Source organism: Balaenoptera physalus, assembly GCF_965194825.1.
Source record: "Balaenoptera physalus genome assembly, chromosome: 14".
Taxonomy (NCBI): Eukaryota; Metazoa; Chordata; class Mammalia; order Artiodactyla; family Balaenopteridae; genus Balaenoptera; species Balaenoptera physalus.
In genome coordinates this window covers 39,581,780-39,605,034 of record NC_138893.1, presented here as the reverse complement: position 1 = coordinate 39,605,034, position 23,255 = coordinate 39,581,780, and the positions used below count along the sequence as shown (strand labels likewise).

At 45.9% G+C, this 23,255-nt stretch overlaps 1 long non-coding RNA gene across 2 annotated transcripts in view; it reads left to right on the top strand.

Moving 5' to 3' along the window:
- LOC309642187 overlaps window positions 1-23,255 on the top strand; it is a 119,795-nt gene that overhangs the window by 85,608 nt on the left and 10,932 nt on the right. The window contains exon 5 of one of the 2 annotated variants that reach the window (XR_014253032.1): window positions 14,992-17,925. The exons of the other annotated variant lie outside the window; for it this stretch is intronic. This is a non-coding gene — a long non-coding RNA (uncharacterized lncRNA). Of the gene's footprint in view, window positions 1-14,991; window positions 17,926-23,255 lie in introns of those variants that run through there. 2 annotated transcript variants of the gene reach the window in all.

Here is a 23,255-nt window from a genome sequence, read left to right as displayed (position 1 = left end):
TTCTAGCTTCCTGCTTGGAAGCACCCATGTCTCTATCGGATGCCAAGGACCACAGCACCATGAAACTTCGTCTGCAGTGGAAACCCTGCCCCTCTGCTAGTTTGGCTTGGAAGCATTCACAGAAAGGAGAGAGCGCAGTTTCTTGAAGGAAAGGTGGTTTCAGAGGAGGCGGCTTGGGAGAAATGAAGCTTGGAGAAGCAGTTGATAAGTCCTGAGCTAACTGACAGAAGAGATCACTGGCTTTGCCTCTGTGTTTGTTCATTTTCAGCAAACATTCAATGAAGGAGCCCTCATCCCTTAGCCCAGGCCACTGAGGAAGTGTGTGTAGGCACCTTTTAGGCCTCAGAAAGAAACTCTTCCAGAAATGCTGGTGTTTCATTTGGCTGATTTGTGGAAACCTCTGCACAAAAATCAAAAATTAATCCCTAAGAGGAATTCTCTTTTAGAATGCTGGGAATATGGATTTCTTAGGGGTTTTTTTTCCAATTAACTTTTCATTACACAAGTAAGGCATTAATCCAATTTAAAAAAATTAAGTCATTATGCATAAGGCTAGAGTGGCTTTGCCACTCCCCTCCCAGGTCCCAGTGCCCTCCCGCACCTCGGAAGTAAGTACCGCCAGGACCACAGCACGGAATCATGGGGAGGAGCGCTGAAGTTTCTATGTTTGTTTTCCATGCTTCTTCCCCCGAAACGCTGCTGTTGTTTTCAGGTGAGCTCTACTGGGATTTGGTCCTGTGACTGCTCTCTTTTGTCCCCAGATGTCCTCCTTCCTCTGCTCACACCATCTCATCTGCACACGGGCTCAATAAATTTCTTCCAATGGCCATTTTAATCCTCTGTGTCTGAGCTCAGGAGCCCTCGAGGGACCTATGTCCCATGGCATTGGGGCGAGCGGCCGCCTGGCTTTCAACACTGTCAGCCTGTCCCTCCCTGCCCCCTCCTGTCTCCCTGCCCCAGTCCTCCTGTCTCCCTGCCCCCTCCTGTCTCCCTGCCCCCTCCTGTCTCCCTGCCCCTGTCCTCCTGTCTCCCTGCCCCTGTCCTCCTGTCTCCCTGCCCCTGTCCTCCTGTCTCCCTGCCCCAGTGCTCCTGTCTCCCTGTCCCAGTGCTCCTGTCTCCCTGCCCCTGTCCTCCTGTCTCTGGCCCTGCTCTGAGCCTCTGGGGCAGCTTAAACACACTCCGCAGGGCCAGCCTCCGGACATTTGCTCACGATGTTCCCTTCTCCCTCCTTCCCTCTTGATCACCCTCTTGTTTCAAGACTCAGCATCCTTTGTGAACCTTTCTGTCTGTGCTGGCACCCTGGGTCTTTCATCTTAGAACTCATCTCCAGTTAGCACTGGAGCTTTGGGAGTAAAAGTTCTCTGGGGGTTGGGTTTGTTCCTCTTTTCACCCTGGCCACAGGGACTCTTTTAGGCCAGGGTCTATTCCGCAGTCAGGTACCATCATCAGAGCTGTTGTTGAGACCTGCTGTTGGCCAGGATTTGTCTCTGGTGCTTCACATCGGCCACTTCTCTTTTTCCTATTCCTGTGTATGGCTGAGGATCTTGGACCAAGAGAGCCTGTGTCCCTTGTCAAAAGTCCCATAGAGGGTACAGGTCAGAGGCGGGATTCAAACCCAGGGCTGACTCCCAAGTGCTTGAATGATAAGCACAAACGTGTGAGGTGCACCTTCCCTAATTTTGCTTAACCAGTGGCCCTCCTCCGAGAAACCCCGTATCCATATCCATGGAGGAGTCCTGAAGGGCGAGCCCTTGAGTGTGTGGCCCCCCTCTGCCTGCCCTTTGTCCGGGCACTGGGAGAGCTACGATCTGGGATCTGGAGGGGGCTGGGGGAGGCTGCGTCTAGGGCGGGCGTGGGCCTCCAGGGACCCCAGCGGAGCCCACAGCCATTTAGGTTAAATGAGCATCCAAAGGCCGGCGCGGAGGAGAGATCACGGGAAGACATTATCCATAGCCGTTTACAAGTGACAGTGAGAAGGTCCTTGGTGACTTTCTTGAGGAGGGAAGACACGTCCCTTGAGGGAAAATTAGGCAAATCGTGTGCCTGTTTGGGTCACGCAGGTTCAAATCCTCATCGGGGAGATTAACTTGTCACCGACTTGGCTGTCACTTTTGCTTTTTTCATGGCTTCCTGGGTTTCAGCATCATGTCAGCCGCAGGGAGATGGGGATGCACGAGCCCTCTCATTCCACCACCGGCATCAGGGGCAACGGGGCTGCATCTAGGGCGCTTCGCCGGCTGCTGCTCGGGTTGTTCCCACAAAGCATAATAATAACTGTCCCCTCTCCTGCACCTGCCGAGGCCTCCGTCATCGTTGAGGGTCCATAATCTCCCCTCTCCTAAGCTGCTCTCTGTTATATCCGCCTCTCCTGATCAGAATGAAGTGCTGTGACAGAGCGTGAGATTCCCAGGTTCCAAGAGGATTTGCAGATGGTACGTGAAAATATGGTTCAGTGGTCCAGTAAGCGTGGAAAATGCTCTTGCAAGAGTCTTGCTGCAGGACCTCTCAGAGCCCTCGATGTACTATTAATGTGTTGAATAACTCTCCTAGAGGGGGTTGAGATCACTTTCTTGAAATCTTTGATCATGGAACCGTTTTCAGAATAGAACATCTGTTTCCAGAGAGTGGTGGTCCATTCCTCACACCATAAGACCCACTGGAGCAGAGGAAAGATGAGACTCTAGAGCAGAGGAGACCTGGGTGAGGACGTTTCCTCCCCTCACTGCTGCAGGTCCCCGGTCCTCTGGGCCTCTGTTTCCCCATCTCAAAGTACGGAGGACAGAACATCCTCCAGGAGTTGTTGAGAAGATTAAGTGAGCTATGGTTCTTGGTGCCTACCGGGAGCGTGCTCAACTTTGGACTCTTTCCCCTCCCACCCGACCACAGTATTGTACCCCGAAACACTGCACACCCTCTAAGGGGGCCTCTGAGGGTTGACCTGCACAATAGCTACTTTTATAGGCATTTCCCCTCCCCCACAAGATTGTGAGCTCCATGAGAGCAGAGGCTGTATCTTGCTTCCTTTAGTCCCTTTCTGTCTCAGCCAGGTACCTGACACAGAAGGTGCTGACATGTGGTCATTACATTCATATTGAACGTTGACACTTTTCCAATTATGTGGAATCACAAGTCTATGGATTTCTTAGAGAGTCTTCAGGGTGGGGTGGGGCCTATATAGGAAATAATTTACCTAAGGAGGAATAAGTGGGTCCTCTTTTACTTTTAAATTCACTGAAAGTTTGCTGTGCCTAAATTTTAAACAATTTTTCTATAAAAGAGCTGCTCATTGTAGAAAGTTTAGAAAATATGGAAAAGCATAAAGAAGAAAATTAAACTTACCCATAATCCCAAACACTGCTAATATTTTGATAGTCTTTTGCCATTGACTTTGTGTGTGTATGTGTATGAATATAATATATATATAAAAAAAATGGATCACTTTGTTCAAACTGCTTTATAACCTGCTTTGTTCACTTAATATATTGTAAGCATAGGTTGATGTTATTAAATATTCTTCTATATCATTTTAAATGGCTGCCACATATTCTGTGATGTGGGCATAACATGATTTATTTAACTAACCCCTTATTTTGGTTGTTTCCATTCTGCTCTATTATAAACAATGAAGCAATGAACATCCATATAGCAACCCCTATCAAAATACCAATGGCATTTTCCACAGAACTAGAACAAAGTAGTTCTAAAAATTTTATAGAAATGCAAAGATCCCAAATAGCCAAAACAATCTTGAGAAAGAACAAAGTTGGAGGCATAATGCTCCCTGATTTTAAACTATGCTACCAAGCTACAGTAATCAAAACAGTATGGTACTAGCACAAAAACAGGCACAAAAATCAATGGAGCACAATAGAGAGTCCAGAAATAAACCTGTACACATATGGTCAATTAATCTATAACAAAGGAGGCAAGAATACACAATGGGGAAAAGACAGCTTCTTCAATAAATGTTGTTGGGAAAAGTGGACAGCTACATGTAAAAGAATCAAACTACCCCATATACAAAAGTAAACTCAAAATGGCTTAAAGAATTAAATCTAAGACCTGAAACCATAAAGCTCCTAGAAGAAAACATAGGCAGTATGCTCTTTGACGTTGGTCTTAGCTATAAATTTTTGGATCTGTCTCCTCAGGCAAGGGCAACAAAAGCAAAAATAAACAAATGGGACCACTAAATAAACCAGAAAACTTTTGCATAGCAAAGAAAACCATTAACAAATGAAAAGGCAACTTATAAAATGGGAGAGGATATTTGCAAATGATATATCTGATAAGAGGTTAATATCCAAAATATACAAATAACTTAGACAACTCAGTATAAAAAAATCTGATTAGGGCTTCCCTGGTGGCGAAGTGGTTAGGAATCCGCCTACCAATGCAGGGGACACGGGTTTGTGCCCCGGTCCGGGAAGATCCCACATGCCGCGGAGTGGCTAGGCCCGTGAGCCACAACTACTGAGCCTGTGCATCTGGAGCCTGTGCTCTGCAACGGGAGAGGCCGTGACAGTGAGAGACCCGCGCACCGCAATGAAGAGTGGCCCCCGCTCGCCGCAACTGGAGAAAGCCCTTGCACAGAAACGAAGACCCAACACAGCCAAAAATAAATTAATTAATTAATTTTAAAAAAATCTGATTAAAAAATGGGCAGAGGACCTGAATAGACATTTTTTTCAGGAAAGCCATGAGATGGCCAACAGACACATGAAAAAATGCTTAACATTACTAATTATCAGGGAAATGCAAATCAAAACCACAATGAGATATCACCTCACACCTTTCAGAATGGCTATTATAAAAAAAGACAACAAACAACAAGTGTTGATGAGGATGTGGAGAAAAGGGAACACTTGTGCCCTCTTGATGGGAACACAAATTGGTGTAGCGACTTATGCAAAAAAGTTTGGAGGTTCCTCTAAAAATTAAAAATAGAATTACCATATGATCCAGCAACTCCACTTCTGGGTATTTACCTGAAGAAAACAAAAATACTAATTTGAAGATATACACACCCCAGTGTTCATTGCCGCATTTTTCACAGCAACCAAGATATGGAAGCAACCTAAATGTCCATTAATGGACGAATGGATAAAGAAGATATTGTATGTATGTGTATACACACACACACACACACGCATGCACACACACAATGGAATATTACTTAACCATAAAAAAGAATGAAATCTTGCCATTTGTGATAACATGGATGGACCCTGAGGGCATTCGGCTAAGTGAAATAAGTCAGACAGAGAAAGACAAATACTATATGACTTTCACTTATATGTGGAATCTAAAAAGCAAACCAAAACAAAGCAAGCAAACAAACAAAGCAAGACAGAAACAGAGGCATAGATACAGAGAACAAACTGGCGGTTTCCAGAGGGGATCAGGGTGGAGGGCTGGGCAAAATAGGTGAAAGGGGATTAAGAGGTAGAAATTTTCAGTTATAAAATAAATAAGTCAGAGGGATGTAATACACAGCATAGAGAATATAGTCAATAATATTGCAATAACTTTGTACGGTGACAGGTTACTAGACTTACCAAGGTGATTAATTCACAATGTATAAATGTTGAATCACTATGTTATACACCTGAAACATAGAATATTCTATGTCAACTATACTTCAATTTTTAAAAAACGTCTGAAAAGAATTTTTAAAAGGATAACTATTTTGTCTCAGTTACCTGTCCCAGCATCTCTTCCTTGTCTACCTTCCTTTTAAATGATGGTGTTCCCTGGGCTCTTTTAGTTCTATTCTGGCCTCTCTTTGGTTGAGAATTAGCACTCAACTGGCTGAGTGCCACCCCTGCCCCCATGCCCGTTTCATATGTAATCTGTGTATAGGAAACATCCATAAATTTCACATTATTACTTGGGGGCCAATAATATCCCAGTTTAGAAACTCATGTAAACTTTTATCCAAAGCCATCCAACGACTTTTAAAACAAACGTTAACTTTCCCCTTGCAAAATCCAAACTTATAATAAAACTTTTGCTTTCAAAAAACAAAATTTCTGTTTAAACTTACTCTCTTATTCCCTGCCCCCTACTCACCCCCGCAACACACTCCCCAGCAGGTCTCTATATGTAGATAATTTCAGATACTTTCATAGGATTTAAATTTAACAGGAAAAAAAAAATGAGTCCAGTTCCTCCCGCCCAAAGAGTGTTTCCAGAAGGTTTGAGGCTATATCAGTCTCATCTTCCAAATCGTGGGTCATCCTCCAAAATATTTAACTGCAATCAATTTTTGAGTTTTGAAATCTGGTTTGATTTTTCCTTACTTCCTAAAAGAAACAAGAAACAAAAAGGGAGCACACACACACATATTCCAGGAGAGTTGGCGCTTCTTACTGTGAGCCATTTATCATGATCCAAAAGATTTACTCAGAGGCATAATTAATTGGAACTTATTTCAGTGGAAGTTATTTCCCTTCATCTCATTACAGAAACAAAAGAAGATTATAGACCAGGGGATCCATGAGGTTTCAAGAGAGTCTACTGATGAATGAAGTTGGAAGGAGTTGACACACGGTCAGAGATGGTTAACATCCAGAAATTCTTACAAAGAAACAGCAATTCGTTTCCATTAATCCCGCCTTGCTTCTTTGATCTTGAATGGTACCATGGCTGTAAGTTAAGTGCAGAGTTACCCTGGCATTAAAGGCCCCCGAAGACCTTGCCTTGGAGAAGCATTCTTCGAGAATTTGGAAGATTAAAAATAACAACGATAATAAAAACAAACAAACAATACAGAAAAAAATGTGAACAAGCAGAGAATCGGGTAGAGAGATTTTTAAGCTATTATACTGTAAATCTGCCACCTGTGCTCATTAGGACAAGCACATCTGCATTAATAGGGAAATGGATGATGTTGGGCCTGGAAAATTTGAGTTACGGTTGCCTTTTTCTGTAAGATGAAGTAATTAAAAGAAAGAGGGAGTTGGGAAAAGATACAACTGGAGAGACACTTCAAGGATTTTTTTAGCAAATCACCTACTCATTTGTCTTTTGTCCTCTTTTCATTTTTCCTATGGTTCTCCCAGCTTCTCCGAGGCTCTCAGAACTCCAGTAAGGGAACACGTGGAAGTTTAAGAGCCCTAATGTTTTCGGCAACTTTTTGAGATGCGAAAACCAAGACGGGGCTCAGGGGGACCTGTCCTCTCAGTTTGTATCCTCTCGTGGCCCAACAGACTGAGCCCCAAATCTTTTAACGTTCTTTTAACTCTGGAAGTGGCCCGAAGCCATTAAACATTCCTTTAATTCTGGAAGTCGGGGGAGAGGGGTGAATGTGGCTGGAGAGTGAGGATGTTATCACCCAGCACGGCTGGTGGTCAGGCTTCATGCTCAAAATTGTCCAATTAAAGAAATAAAAATGTAGGCTCTGTCGGGAAAAAATGCAAATAAGGTGGCTTGGGGTTAAGATTTTGAGTGGTTTGGTGGTTAAAATTATGCTCTTGTTTATGGGGGAAATGGATTTTTAAAAAAAAATCTATATACAGTGGGTAAATTAGGCAACCATCTATATTATGTAATTGAGTAATAACATAATCCTTCATAATGGTGAGGCAGGCCAAAGCCGGTGCAAATTTCGGGGACTTTTTCATGCTTCCTACTTTAGCTCTTAAAACAGCAACAGTTTTGGGGAATTAAGTCTCTCTTTTTTCCTTTCAGAGGGTGATATCTAACAGTGCTTTCTTGCAAATTGGAATTCTTAGGGGGTGGGGTGAGGCTGCAGGGACTCGGACAGGACCGGGTGTGTGTGTGTGTGTGTGTGTGTGTGTGTGTGTGTGTAATCCTGCATGTGTGTGCACCTGGGCACGTCCCAAAGTCTATTTATAGTGGATGCTATGGTGCACCCCCAGATTCCTCTTTAGAACGGGGGTGCCTATGAACTCAGCTGCTGGCAGGGATGACTGCTGGCGGCTCACAGCCAGGAACTGTCCTCAGCCAAAGGGAGCTGCTTGTTTGACTGTATGCCTAGTCCCTGTGGCATCTTGAGTTTAATGACTGGTCCACGTCGGGGTACACAACCTCGGCCCCCTGTGTGGATTCAGGACAACAGCGGGGGCCATCCTGGCTCCAGAGCCCCCGTGGGATCAGCAGAGGCCTCTGTAGTGACTGTGCAGTGGCCCAGCCTCTCCCTCAGTCCAGTCCCGCGTCCCTCCCTATGCTTGCAGGTGTGGATGGCGGAGCATGCCCCAACATGCCTCCCGCACAAGAACACCTCTGAGTCTCAGTCTGTTGTCCAGGGAAACTGCCCACTGACAAGTGTCTTCTCCTCTTCATTTCAGGTGGGTGGTAGATGAGAACTGGTGGATCTGCTGTTGTGTAATCACAAAGGCAGCTTGATCCCATAACTTCACCAGATGTTTCTGGAAACAAGGCTGGTCTTGTCGGGACCCCTGAGATTGCTAACTGTGGTGGAGCAACCTCAGGGGGTTTGCGATGTTGGAACGTTTCCTCTCGTGTGGCCTGTCATCCTGCCTCAAAGGCTACCTTTTTTCACTTGTTTCTTTTCACCAGATTATCCTGTCGCAAATCTCTTAAAGGTGCAGTGTGGCTCTGCGGAGAGAGAGAGATCATGTCCGAGGCCCAGCTCTGCCACTTACCTGCTGTGTGATCTTGGAATTGACAGAGCACCTGTCTGGGCCTCAGGAGGTGGGGCTTCAGGGGTGAGACCTGCCCACCTTACAGAGCAGCTGTGAAGTCGAGGAGAGGCTGTGTGCAATACGGGGAAGGGACAAGGCCTCAACACACACCTCAGTTAGCACCTCAGCTGGACCTCAACAGCCAGCCCCAGCCAGGCCCTGCCAGGGAAGGGCTCGGAAGAGAACTTAGGAGGGACCCTGGGCAGAACCTCCGATTTGGGGACCAGGCAGAATCGAGTTCACATCTCACCTCTACCATCCATTTGGGCAAATTATCAATACTTAGCCTCTTCTGATTCAGCTTTCTTATACATATTGATATATTAGTGTAACTATTATAGGGTTGCTTGTGAAGAGGAAATGAAGGAATTTAGACAACGTGTCCAGAGCACAGTTTATGAACTCAATAAATGCTGGCTCTTGTTAGTGGCAGAATGGAGTGGACCTCCAGCTCTGTTACTTACCAGCCCAGTGACTTCAGGTGAAATAGTTAATAACTGTCTGAGCCACAGCTTGTTTCTCTGTAAACTGCAGTGGTGCTGCCTATTTTATATGGTGACTTTGGGGGCTAACAAGAATGTATACATAGGGCGTGGTACAAACAGGGGCTCAGCTGTTATTTTTCATGTTGTTATTTTGAGGAAGTTTATCTTTGACTGAGGGTCCCAGATAAATAGCAGCAAAACAATGGGCCAATGGAGAAGTTAAGTGGACCATTATGTACAGAGAGCCCCAGACAGAACGGGTCACGGCTTTCTCACTGATGGTGGGAAGTTCCCCAGTGGCTTCGCCTGCCAAGTTATTTGTTTCCTAGCAGGGAAATGATACATGGAACTTGGCCACCGTAGGCTGCAGTCTCACTGTTTTCTGGGAATCACCTGATGTCAGGATTTGCAACCTGAGTGCCTGGTCCAGAACAGGGAGCTCTGCCAGGCCACAGACAAAGGTCCCTTTGGTCCCCAAGCTGGCATTAGCCACTGCCTGCTGAGGGGCTTGCAGGCAACATGTGACTATCCCTACTTAGATCCTCAGATAGAGACTTGGGCCATTTCTGGGCACTGTGTCCCATCCACAACTTTGTGAGGATATAAGAAAAATTATTTTTATACTACAAAAATACGTGGACAGATCTACTTAATACTAAAGAAATCTGCCTCATCCCAAGGGAAGAAGCAGACACTGTGGTGCCACAGAAAGAGCCCTGGGCTGGGGGTCCACCAGGCAGCCTGCGCCCTCTCTGATGACTTGGCTCAGGGATTGCCGGTTGCAGAGAAAAAAGCTCTTGCAATTTAGTTCAGATAAAAAACATCGGCCTTATTGTAAGTATTCAGGGCCAGCTCCTGGGACCCCCGCTGTGGGAAGTTCAGCTTGACCTCACAGCAAGTGGGAAGGCACCACCTCTCCCCGGCGCACAGGGAAGCCTGTTTCCACAGCGTCCCAGACATCCCAGCTCAATTCTCCTCCTGTGTAGGACTTTCCCTACTGGGCCTACTTTCCGCTCCTCCTTAAGCTGTCTGCCCGTGGCTTTGGCTGACCTCGGCAATGATTCCAGACTCGACACTCTCGATTCCTCACAGCTCACAGACACAGTTAAGACCAACGATCACTTGGTCCAACTTTAAATACCGAGGAGAGAGAATTTGATTGGCTTAGTTTGGATCAGGTGTTGGCTCCTGGTCGGATCAACTGTGATTAGGGGCAATGATCCCATGTGGCCGTGGGCGGTTCCTCCTGGAGCTGTGGACAGAGCAGGGCTCTCCAGGCAGGGGATGGAACAAAGCAACCATGGACATATGAGAAAATTCGTTCCACTTTATGGGTTGTATTTTCTTCAACCGCAAAATAATAATAATTATTATTGTATTAGCCATTAAGTGTCAGATGAAATAATTTTACATATGGAACCCAGTTGACCTCCCCTCTTTCCTGCCAACTCCCATACCTGTTCAGTCATCTGTGGCCACATAACAATAATCCAAATCCCCATCTCGTAGGATAAAGGAAGTCCACTCTCCAAGGAAGTTCCCTTCTCTAGGGTATTTCTGGGAGCCCTGAGGAACGTGTGTGTGTGTGTTCCACAAGTCTACCCGGGTGGAGGCTTGTCATCCCCACCAGCCTCCTTGCTCTGCATGATTGCTCCCCTTGAGCTAAGCTGGCACCTCTAGCATCGTGTTTTCCAGGCTGTCGACCCTCACCCTTGTACATCTGCATCCCTAACATGGATGTGAGTTCCTTCCCAAAGTCCCCAAAGCACAGCTAAGAGAGGATGGAAATGGTATAACTGCCCTCTCCAGCTTTATTGAGTTATAATTGACAACTAAAAATTGTATATATTTAAGTGGTACAACGTGATTTTTTAAAAAAATGGAAATCTTGTAACTTTACTGAATGTTTGGGGACAACAGAATTTAACAAAAAAACTAAAATTGGGCTTGCATAGCTGTTCCTGGGCCTTCCTGAGGCTAGAGGACCCAAAAGGTACCCTCAGAATATTTCTGCCGAGGAGTTCAGACCATTCTCAGAGAGAGGAAGGGCTTCTTCCCTTCCAGTCCAAAGGCCACCTCATCGCCTTCACCAGGATTCAGCCCAGTTGCAGGAAGCCTGAGAGTGGGAACCTCCTTTCCCTCCGGGGGAAACTCCCACTCCCACCTGTCAGGTTGCCATCTGACACACCCACAGTCACCACAGACCTTTCTGGTTTCATCAGGTCCGCTTCCTCAGCTTAAACAGTCCTGCCGGGGCAACTCAACAGCCTCAGCCCAGTACTGGGGGCCAAGCCTGCACCTCCCTCCTCATCGGGGTAGGTCCTGGCACTGGATCGCTCGTGAGCTCAGTTTCGGTCAAAACAACAAACTCATCTCCCAAGAGCACACAGTGATTTTTTTCTGGCATTGGACACTGAAGTTCCAAGTTTTACATGAAAAAATTTCTGATTTTCGGATTCATCTGGAGAGTCTCCAGTTGACATTTGTAAACGGTATACATTAGGATGGGAGCTGGCCTTACCAGTAGGACCAAAATGACTCAGTGATGTGGCCCCTCCTTAAACAAAGGGAATGTCTGTTCCAAAGACAAATTTACTTTTTTTCCCCTCATAAACTACAGAGACTGTCTGAAATTCCTCAAATGGCCACTTTCCAGCCTCAAATATTTAAAGCCCTAGTCTCTTCCAGGTGCCTTGTTCCGGTAAATTATCTCCTTTGATCCTCCCAACAAATTTAGGAGGGAAGGTATGGTTTCCTTTGTTTCACAAATGAGGAAACTGAGGCTCAGAAGTGTGGGATAATTAGCCTACAGGTGGTAAACGGTAGGGTGGGATTCAAATCCAGCATGGACCTTTGTCCTACAGCACCCTCGTCCCACGACCCTTTCTGCTTCCGATGGTCTGCAATTCCGAGGGCCTTATGATACTGGGAGGCCCTGAGCCTGGCCTGGGGGAAGGCAACTGTGACTCCCAAGACTTAACCCCAAAGGACAGTGCAAGCTGCCTAATTTGCAGGGCCCAGTGCAAAATGGAAACATGAGCCCTTATTCAAAAGTGATGAAGAATTCAACACCATGAGAGCGGAGCGTTAAACCAGGCACAGGTCCTTGTGAATGCCGGGCCCTGCGCGGGTGGCAGCCCTGTGAGCTGGCAGCCCGGACGAGTCGCCTAGATCCTGGGAGAAGCCTGGGCCGCGGGGTGACCTGGTGCTGGAGGACACTGGGATGTATTCCAGCAAGCCTGCTCTGCCCGCTCCCCCGTAACGTGGCATGATCGTCAAAGGAAGCAAGAGACCCATGGGTTGTGTATACCAGATAATTTTTGCAGTTTAACTGCTTTGATTCCTCCCCTATTGTTGTTGTTTTGAATAATCTGTGTGGCTTTTGAAGAAATTGCTTGAACTGATTTGAGCCTTATTAAGGTATGAAAAAGTCGCAGGCAAAGGGGGCCTGGTGATGAAAGAGGAGTGTTCATTTGGCGTTGCAGGTGTTGGGAGCGGAGGAGCCCCGTGCTGGGTTCTCAGCAGAGGTAGGGGGCTTGTGGGGGACAGAGGCAGCTGTGAGCGACAGTGCTCAGCTCTAGACAGCAGAACGACAATCGGAAACATAAAAGCCCAGGCGGAAAGTGAGAAAGAAGCGAGCAAAACAAACCCTCAACTCAACTACAGCCGAAAGAGGGGGAAGTTAAGAGAGGAAAAGGCTCATCAGTATTGCAAATGGGTAGCAGCCTCTGCTGGAAGACGGGGCCCCCCAGTTGTTTTCCTCAAGGGCAGAGGCATTTGGGCACTTGGCTGGGTTTCCCCAGGAGGTGGGGTTTGCTAGAGAGAGTCTAATTCTGGCCAAAGCCTCCCAAATTCTCAGGTAACTGGTTTGATCTCAAGCTTTGAAAGCCTGCTTCCAGCTTTGTGACTCTTACCAGGGTCAATGAGCATCCTGTGTGTAGTCTGGGGGCCAGCCTTGGAGTACAACGGCTAACGGTCAGGTGTGGTCCCTGCCCTCCTAGAATTCTCAGTCTGGAGGCGGAGTCAGGAAAATGAGCAGGCAGGTGGGCAGGCAGGGGAGGTGTTGGGGGGAGCACAGAGGAGGAGTGCCTCACCAGAAAAGGTCTCTCCCCAAGAAAGCCACGTTCATGCAGAAATCTGAAGGATGAGCAGCATTTATCCAAGTGTTGGGGATGATTGAGGTGAGGAGGGGATCCAGGTTAAAGGGAAAGCATGTGCAAAGGCCAGGAAGTAAGAAAGAGGGTGTTGCATTTGAGTGATGAACATTGACTGCTAGGAGAGACCTTTCCATCCACACATGTTGGTTGAGTGGCTACTACCTGCTCAGTGCTAGAGAGCCATCCTATACACTTGATTGTGCCACTCTCCATCTGTTGCTTTTCCCATTGCAGACCCTTTCCTGCTTCTCTGTTTTCCTGATTCTTTCCATCTCATACTTTGATTGGCTCTCTCCCTTGGATTTATTCCATGTATTAGCAGAATACAAGTTCAGCTGCTGTTTCAAAGATGAAAATAACATTGGCTTAAGCAAGAAAGATGGAAGTTAATCTCACTTTCATGAGATTGCCCAAGAATAGGCAGTTGGTTGTGGAGGTGGCTCTGCAGAGGTGAGGACCCAGAATCTCTAGCTCTTTTTCTTCCACCATCCCTGAGGTATTATTCTTGAGAGCATGCTCCAAAGTGGCTCTCTACCATGTCAGCTTTCCATGAGGCAAGATAGAGACAGAGGAGCTCACCCTCCTTTCTTTAAAGGTCATGGCATGGAAATTGTACATATCATTTCTGCTCACATCCCATTGGCCAGAGCTTGGTCATGTGACCACACCTAGATGCAGGGAAGTCTGAGAAATGTAGTGCAGCTGGTGCCCATGCTCAGTGAAAGCTCAGAAGTAAATGGATATTCAGATAACCAGCAGCCTCTATCCTATTCTATTTCTGGTTTGTGATCTTGGAGATCTGTCTTCACAGACTAATACCCCAGTAATGGCTCTCCTATTTGATTCAGCCCTGGGCTCCCCATCTCTCATGTAAACACTAGAAAGGCAGAGGACATCAATGCTGGAAAGCTAAATATCATCCTGTGCTCAGCTAAAACTTACAAAAGACAAATCAATGGGTAAAACATTTATGGGATGTGTTAGGTCAATAAAAATTCCTCTTCTAAGGCCAGGACAAAGGAGGTCTACTCACTTTATTTAAAGAAGCTTTGTTGGTTAGATTAAATGCTGGGTTAGTCCTCTTTTGGGCCTTGAAAGCTCTCCATCCAGAAGAGATGATGAAGCCACAGACTTGCCCATAAGCCCTTAATCAAGGTTCAGCCTGAATTCCTCAGGCTTTGTTTCTTCGAAGGGCAAGGAAGGAAAAAAGTGACGGATTGACAAGGAAAACCGGTAGGTGGTGAATGTGTTCCCTGCAAAGAGCCTTTCGGAGCATGAGAGTGCTTACGAGTGAATGGGTTCAACCTGACAGAAGATCCAGATAATCCAATAAAACACTTCTTGTTTTTGTGACTAATCCAACTGTCATACTCCATTTCCAGAAGCTCGAACCATCTAAAAGTGACTCTGAGCCTTAATGTTCACTTTCTGGTTTGTGCAGGATTAGATTTTCATCTCAGCCCTCTCTCCAAGCCGTCTACTTATATTTTAGGTAATAACAGACTAAGTAAGAAGAAATTAAGATGGGAGTAAGATTGTTTTGTACACTCCAGATCTCAGTGCTTGTAATTTTGGGTTTAGCTGCTGTTTTGGATTATGAATGTTTCACAGTTCCCTGTCCTCTTACTCATACTGGATAACACAAAGGTTATTTGTATACGTGTCTACCTCGTACACCAGGTTAAGAGGCTTTTGAGGAACAAGTCTCCATCCCAGTTTGTGTGGCCTTCGCAGCATCCAGGTTGGTGCCTGGCACATGGTAAGTATTGAATCAGTGTTGTCGAATTGCTGACTTCATTCAGATAACCAACGTTGACTGTGGCTCTTTTTAGTTAATCCACTGTGCCATTGTTGGCAACATAAGTTATCAGAATGCCATATTTCTATCATATTTGCATGCTTTCAAGCTGTGACTCCATCTTCCCCTCCTTCCACCTTCACTCTAAGGGTCCACTGCAGTCTTTAAAAAAGGAAGGAGTGCTTAACAGAGGCTGGAAGAATCTATGCATCATAAAAATTAATGATATGAGAAAACTGTTTCATAGTTTCTTATCAACTAAACATACACTTACCTTAAGATCCAGCAGTCACTCTCTTGGAAATTTATCCCAGAGAAATAAAGACTTATGTTCAGACAAAAACCTGTACATGAGCGTTCATAGCAGCTTTATTTGTAATAGCCTAAAACTAAAAACAATCCAAACATCCTCCAATGGGTGAATGGTTAAACCTTCTCATATATCCACACAGTAGAATACTCCTCAGCAATAAAAAGAACAAACTTTGCAGAAATGCAATGTATTGGTTAGCTAGTTGCTGTAACAAAGTATCATGCAAATGAGTGGCTTAAACAACAGAAATTTATTGTCTTAGTTCTGGAAGCTAGAAGTCCAAGATCAAGGTGTCAGAAGGGCCATGCTCCCTCTGTAGGTGCTAGGGAAGGAACTCTTCCCAGCCTCTCTCCTAGCTTTTGGCAGTTCCATGGCTTGTGACAGCATAACTCCAGTCATGACATGGTGTTGTCCCTGTGTGCCTGTCTGTGTCCAAATTTCTCCTTTTTATAAGGATACCAGTCATATTGGACTCGGGGCCCACCCTGCTCTAGTATGACTTCATCTTAACTAATTACATCTGCAATGACACTGTTTCCAAATAAGGTCACATTTTGTGGCAGTAGGAGTTAGGACTTCAACATATAAATTTGAGTGGGACACAGTTTAACCCATAACATGTAACAACATGGGTAAGGGCATTATGCTTATTGAAAAAAGCCAATCTCCAAAGATTTCATACTGTATAATTCCATTCATGTGACATGCACAAAACGACAAAACTACAGAGATGGAGAACAGATGGGTGGTTGCCAGGGGACAGGGACAAGATTGGGTGGGGGTGAGTCTATAAAGGACAGCATGAGGGAGTTTCTTTGTGGTGATGAAATAGTCTGGATCCTATTTAGTGGTGGTTATATGAATCTATATGAGGGATCAAATTGCACTGGACTACACCTCCTTCCCCCAGCACACAGGCGTGCATATAAAAACTGGTAAAAACTGAACAAGGTCGGTAGTCTAGTTAACAGTATTGTATCAATGTCAATTTTCTGGTTTCAATATTGTACTAGTTACACAAGATGTCACCATTGGGGGAAGCCGGGTGAAGGGTTCATGGGACTACTCTGTGTACTATACTTACAACTTCCTGTGAGTCTGTAATCTTTTCAAAATTAAAAGTTACAAAAATTTAACAATATTGCTATGTCGGTAGATGGGAGGCAGGAAATGAGAGACTGGAGGTGTAGATTGGGTTAAAAAGTTTCTCTTGGGCTTCCCTGGTGGCGCAGTGGTTAGGAATCCACCTGCCAATGCAGGGCACACAGGTTTGAGCCCTGGTCCAGGGGGATCCCACATGCCGCGGAGCAACTAAGTCCGTGCGCCACAGCTACTGAGCCTGCGCTCTACAGCCCGCGAGCCACAACTACTGAGCCCACGTGCCACAACTACTGAAGCCCGCACATCTAGAGGCCGGGCTCCTCAACAAGAGAAGCTACCGCAATGAGAAGCCTGCACATAACAACGAAGAGTAGCCCCCGCTCGCCGCAACTAGAGAAAGCCCACACCCAGCAATGAAGACCCAACGCAGCCAAAAATAAATAAATTAAATAAATTAATTAAAGAAAAAAGTTTCTCTTGATATGCTCATAATCCTAAAAAGGTTCTTTGCTTCCTAAATTCCATGACATTTGAAGTCACACCACCTTCCTTCTCTAGAACAAAATGAGGAGCTATGTTTAGGTGAGATGGCAGCGGAGGGCAGAGGCCAGAGCACAAATATTTATTTATCTCCCTGTAGACTTCTACCCAGGACTTGATTTTCCAGATTTTCAGAAAGATCCTCTGACGGGACCTTGGTTTCTCAGATCAGCAATTGCCCAATGCCCACCTCTTTCCTTGAAATCCTTGTGCCTGGGGAACGCCTCACCTGCCCTGAAGGCCTGGGGGCCCAGCTTCATCAGTCAGGCTGGGGGGGGGGGTCTTGTCCAGCCCACCCTCTGCCCACTCCCAGCTTCACCCATGCACAGAGGAGGGACACACTCCCAAGGCAAACTTGCTCCTGGTCTCACCTGGATCAAACCAACTCCCAGAAAGTTGGCTTTGCAGGTTCCAAGCCTTGGCTCGGATGACCCAGGTTCCAGACTGGCTCTGCTGCATGCCCTTAGGCAAGTTGCTTCTCCTCTCTTAGCCTCAGTTTCTTCAGCTGTCCAGTGAGAGTAAAGCCCTCCATCTAATCTTGAAGTCAAGAATATCCTAAAGCTTAAACATTATAAATGATGGGAAGGTTTCTTGCAAATGCAAGGTTCTGTTATAATGATCTCATAATAATTTAATAGTTGTTAATTATTTAAGCATCTTCCACATTCTAAGTAAAAATATTACCTCTTAATTCTCATAAGTGTCATGGACCTCTTGGGATTATCCCAAGCACATTCCATGCCTGCCCAGGAAATTGCCTCCCTGACCCTGTTCACCCTGGCTGTACCTCTAAAAGCTAAAGGAATCTTTGTCTCTGAGTCTTGATCCAGAAGACTTGGAGCTTTGTTTGCTTTCAAGAGCCCACATCAACCTTATACCAAAGATCCCTGGGGCAGTGGTGTGACTGAGCCAGCTTGATAGGCTCACGAGGGCTGAATGTGCTAGACCTCTTCCTGGGTCTGGGTCACTGACATCACGTTGGGGCTTGAAATCAGCCATGGTGAGAGCATTTACACCGTGCAAGTTGGCAAACACTACAAATCAAGGCTCCGTGTTTGTTTCTCCAGAAAGCCAGTCTTCCTGTCTAGTCAGATCCATTGCAAATGAGATTTCAGGTGGTATATTAAGATATCTACCAATTCCCAAGGTGGATGGGAGGATCTGGCCACCAACATAAAATAGTAGTTATGAACATAATTGAGGAATCTGCTCTAGAGCTTACTAGCTGTGTTCCCACGGGCAATTGACTTAGTGTCTCTAGGTCTTTGTGGTTTTTTTGTTGTTGATTTTTGGGGTTCTTTTGGTTTTATTATTTTTTTTGTTGAAGTTGATTTACAATGCTGTGCCAATCTCCGCTGTACAGCAAAGTGACTCAGTACATATGTACAGACAGTCTTTTTCACGGTAGGACCTTGTTGTTTATCCATCCTATATATAATAGTTTGCATCTGCTAATCCCACACTCCCAGTCCTTCCCTTCCCCACCCCCATTCCCCTTGGCAACCACAAGTCTGTTCTCTATGTCTGTGAGTCTGTTTCTGTTTTGTACACAGGTTCATCTGTCTCTAGGTCTTTGTATCTTCCTCTATAAAGATGAGGGTATTGACAGAGTCTACCTCCCACTTGTAAAGTACTTCTCATGTTAGCTTTTCTTTTTTTTTTTTTAAGATTTTTTTTTGATGTGGACCGTTTTTAAAGTCTTTATTGAATTTGTTACAATATTGCTTCTGTTTTATGTTTTGTTTTATTTTTGGCTAGGAGGCACGTGGGATCTTTGCTCCCCGACCAGGGATTGAACCTGCACCCCCTGCATTGGAAGGTGAAGTCTTAACCACTAGACCACCAGGGAAGTCCCCAGCTGTTCTTATTGTACTTTTGGTTGCTACTATTTTTATTATGAGCTTCCTGGTCTCTAAAAGAAGGTAGCTTTAAAGCACTTGACCATCCCACTCTTCTGAGAGATAATCCAGTATAATATTGAGAGGACAGACTCTGGAAGCTCCCACCTGGGTTCAAACAGACTCTGGAAGCTTCCACCTGGGTTCAAATCCTCTCTCTACTACATATTAGCTATATAACCTTAGGCAAGTTACTTAACCTCTCTGTGGCCCAATTTCCCCATCTGTAGGACGGAGTCTATAATAATACCTACCTCCTAGAGTTGTCCCAAGAATAAATGAGTCAGTGTGTGTCAAACACATAAAGCAGTGCCTGATTCATAGTAAGTACTATTAGGAGTGTGTTATAATTATTCTGAAAGTGACTGTACTTGGGGGTGATTAGCATCCCCCAAGAATTCATAACCTTCCCAGGAGCTCCAAATGTGATCTTATTTGGGAATAAGGTTGTTGTAGATATAATGAGGTGAGATGACATACTGAAGTGGGGAGGGTCCCTCATCCACTGTGAGTGGTGAGAAGAGGCGAGGCACAGAGCCAGACACACACAGAGGGAAGGGATGTGAAGATACACGGGGAGAACACCATTTGATGACAGAGGCAGAGATTGGACTGATGCAGCTACAGGCCAAGGAATGCCAGCGTTGCTGGCAACGACCAGGAGCTGGGAAGAGGCAAGGAAGGATTATCTCCTAGAGCCTTCAAAGAGCAAATGACCTTGTCAACACCATGATTTTTGATTTTTGGCCTCCAGAACTAAGATAATACATTTTGTTGTTTTAAGTCCACCAGTTTGGGATAATTTGTTATAGCAGCCGCAGGAATCTAACACAGGGATCCTTCTGGAGAGGCTGGAGAGGTTGCATACAGATTTCCCCCACTCTCCAAAAGTAGAGAGTTCCTACAAAACTCGAAGTAAGCCAAAATGGCATAAAGTGAAGAAGAAATTACCTTTTTTTTGGTAAAAGTAAAAACCCGTACTCAAGTAGGTCTTTTGTAAAAGCAAAGTGGCATAAATCGAACTTCCGAAGAGTGAGGGATACCTTATCCACTGCCTTGCTTTTGAACCCACTATTTGTGTGTATTTTACAATCCTTTCTGTTTTTGCTCTGTTGGCTCTTTCCCCAGGGTCTGGGCTCCAATAGCAGCTGAACCCTTTGCAGCTACATAGTGGGGCTTGGGGGCAACTTGGCTCTTGCCACCAACTGTAATCAGCTAGTTGCTTGACCTACTCATTTTGCTCTTGTATTAATTACTCTAAAGCTTTGTCTTGTTAGGTGTGTGTTGTATTGTTAGCTGCATATATTTTTTATTATGATTAGAAGAATTCTGGTATCTAACATTTTAGAGATTCTTACAGAATTTCTTTTTAAAAAATAATTTATTCAGGTGAAATTCATATAACACACCACTGACCGTTTTAAAGTCAATAATTCCACGGTATTTAGTACATTCACAATGTTGTGCAACCCACTACTTTTTTTTTAGTTCCAAAACATCTTCATCACTCCTAAGTAAAATCCCTTACCCATTAAGTAATTTTTCCACATCCCTCCTTCCCACGCCCCCCAGCCCCTGGCAACTACCAATTTGCTTTCTGTCTCTATGGATTTATCTAGTCTGAATGTTTCATACAGATGTAATCATACAATATGTGTATGTATCTGACTTCTTTCATTTAGGATAATGTTGTCAAGGTTCAACCACTATTGTAGAACGTATCAATATGCCATTCTTTTTTATGGCTGAATAATATTCCTTTGTATGTGTATACTATGATCTGTTTGTCTGTTCATCCATTGATGAACATTTGGACTTTTCTGCCTTTTGGATATTGCAGAGAATAGCCAGTGGGCTTTCTTGTATAGCATTTTGCTTGATTTATTTTCCACCAGGGATGTTACCAATGGGGAAAACTAAGTCTCGGAGAATCAAAGAAACTGCCCTTTGCATCAATTAGGGAGAAAGGAGGAAACAGATGGTCCACGTCGGGGGGGGGGGTGGGGGTGGGCAGGGAATGAGGAAGAGTTGATGAAGGTGCCATTGATGGAAGATGCCAGCAGGGGCAAGGAGACCAACAGGGATGGGGCAGCGCCCAGAGCTGGCAACAGCAGGAAGCCATGACTGCCCCTAGGCCTGCAGGGTCAGAAGGAGAAGCTATAGCTGGCATCAGGAGAGGGTTGTGTGATAGGGCTGCCTGGCTGGGACCAAGCCCTGCAGAAAAGAAACCCATCAGCTAACAATCCACAGCCTGGAGGTGAGGGAGCTGGGGGCATAAATACCAGCACCGCCCTCTCCTCACACCCAGCAAGCTCCTACCTCCATTGGCCAAATCCAAATGGAAGCCGAGGGCAAGGGAGCCAACCTCCGGCATAGAACAGGGTGGGGAAGGACAGAGAGTGTCTGGGGGGCAAACAGAACCTATAAAGAATAGCTTTTGTCACACGGCCTGAGTTGGGACTTGAACCAGAATCTTGGTACCCGGATCCCACACTCTTTCCAGTCCCAAAGGTAAGTGCCAACTGGCGCATCTCAATGCATTACTCGCGTTCCTGCATTTCCCCTCCGCTGCCCTTCACTTGCCCCATCCCTCGGGGGCCCCGGGGAGACGGGGGTCTGCAAAGGTGCCTGGTCTGGTCTCTGGCCCCTCTTCTCATCTTCCCTCTGCCTCTGCCCGCAGAAGGCTGCTCTCCGCATCCAACCTCTGGCTGTGCTCCCGGGCTCTGCACGCCAAGTGGGGCAGACAGGGGGCCCCTGGGGCCAGGGGCTTTTCTTCTTTCTCCCTTGTTCGCGGTCATTCCAAAGCCGTGGAGAGAAAGAGCTGAGAAAATCAGGGGCCGAGAGTCTGTTGTGAAAGGAGTCCACGAAGACAATGCAGCGAGTGCTTAGCGAGGCCTGAATGCAGGGCTTAGGGCGCAGAGCCCTCCCGAGGCCTTTGTGTGCCTCTCTATTGACTGCTCCTAAGCCCTCAGTGTGCCCCCATTGTGCTCAGAAGAAACCCAAACCCACCCAGGCCCACAGGGCTCCGGCCACGTCTTGTACCACTCGCCTCCCTCTCCTCTCCACTCACCTTCCTGCAGTCCCCGCACACCAAGCCGGTCCCACTTCCAGACCTTTCCACCTGCTGGATCTGCGGCCGGGGATGCACGTTCCTCTCCCCGGGTGTGGCTCCTGCTCCTCCTTCAGATCTCACGCGAAATGTCACCTCCTTAGAGAAGCCTTTCTTGGCCTAAGCGAGATCCCCTTCTTCCCCAGCCACCAATTTTCTCTCTTGGACCTCTGCACTGATCTATCTGTCTCTCCCACGGGGCTAGACGCGGAGCTCGCCGGTCTTGTTCACTGCTCTGTCCGCAGAACCCAGCAGAACCCAGCACAGAGCAGGCACGGGAGGTGTGTTCATTGGATCACAAAGTGGATGGCATTTTTTTCTAACGCCTCCACCATTTAGATTTGACCTCTATTTGGATTTCTGCTTTCACATACGAACAACATACAAAAGCATCTCTGAACATTTGACTTGGGGGCTGCACACTGTGTCTTTTGTCAGCAGAGGTGCTGGCTTTTCCTCTGTGGTTTCCTCTATACAGACCCTCACTGACTTAAAATAGGGGTCTGGGCTGATAAACCCATCATAGGCTAAAAATATTAGGTCATACATGTGTTTAATACAGTACACCTAACCTACGGAACATCAGCGCTTAGCCTCACCTACCTTCAACGTGCTCAGAACACTTACATGAGCCTACAGTTGGGCAAAATCATCTGACACAGAGCCTATTTTATAATAAAGTGTTGACTATCTCATGTAATTTACAATACTGTCCTGAAAGTGAAAACCAGAGTGGTTGTCTGGGTGCAGACTGGTTGTAGGTGTATCGGTTGTTTACCCTTGTGATTGCATGGCTGAGTGGGAGCTACAGCTTCTGCCCAGCATCATGAGAAGAGGATTGGACTACGTAACACTAGCCCAAGAAAAGGTCAAAATTCAAAATTCAAAGTACGGTTTCTACTGAATGCATATCACTTTCACATGATCGTAAAGTCAAAAAGTCGTTAAGTCGAACCATTACAAGTCGGGGACTCTCTGTAGCTGTTAGGATTCAGGAATATCCATTGCTCATGTACTGTAATAGCAAGACTACTCACCACGGCTCTCTGTGGGTCTGAATTCTGTTACTAAATAGTCATGGGACCTTTTGATTATTTAGATCAAATGATGTGATGTTGACCTTCATCTACTGTACTAATAAAGAGTATCTTGCTGGCACCCGCTGGTAACCGGTAGTTATTGAAC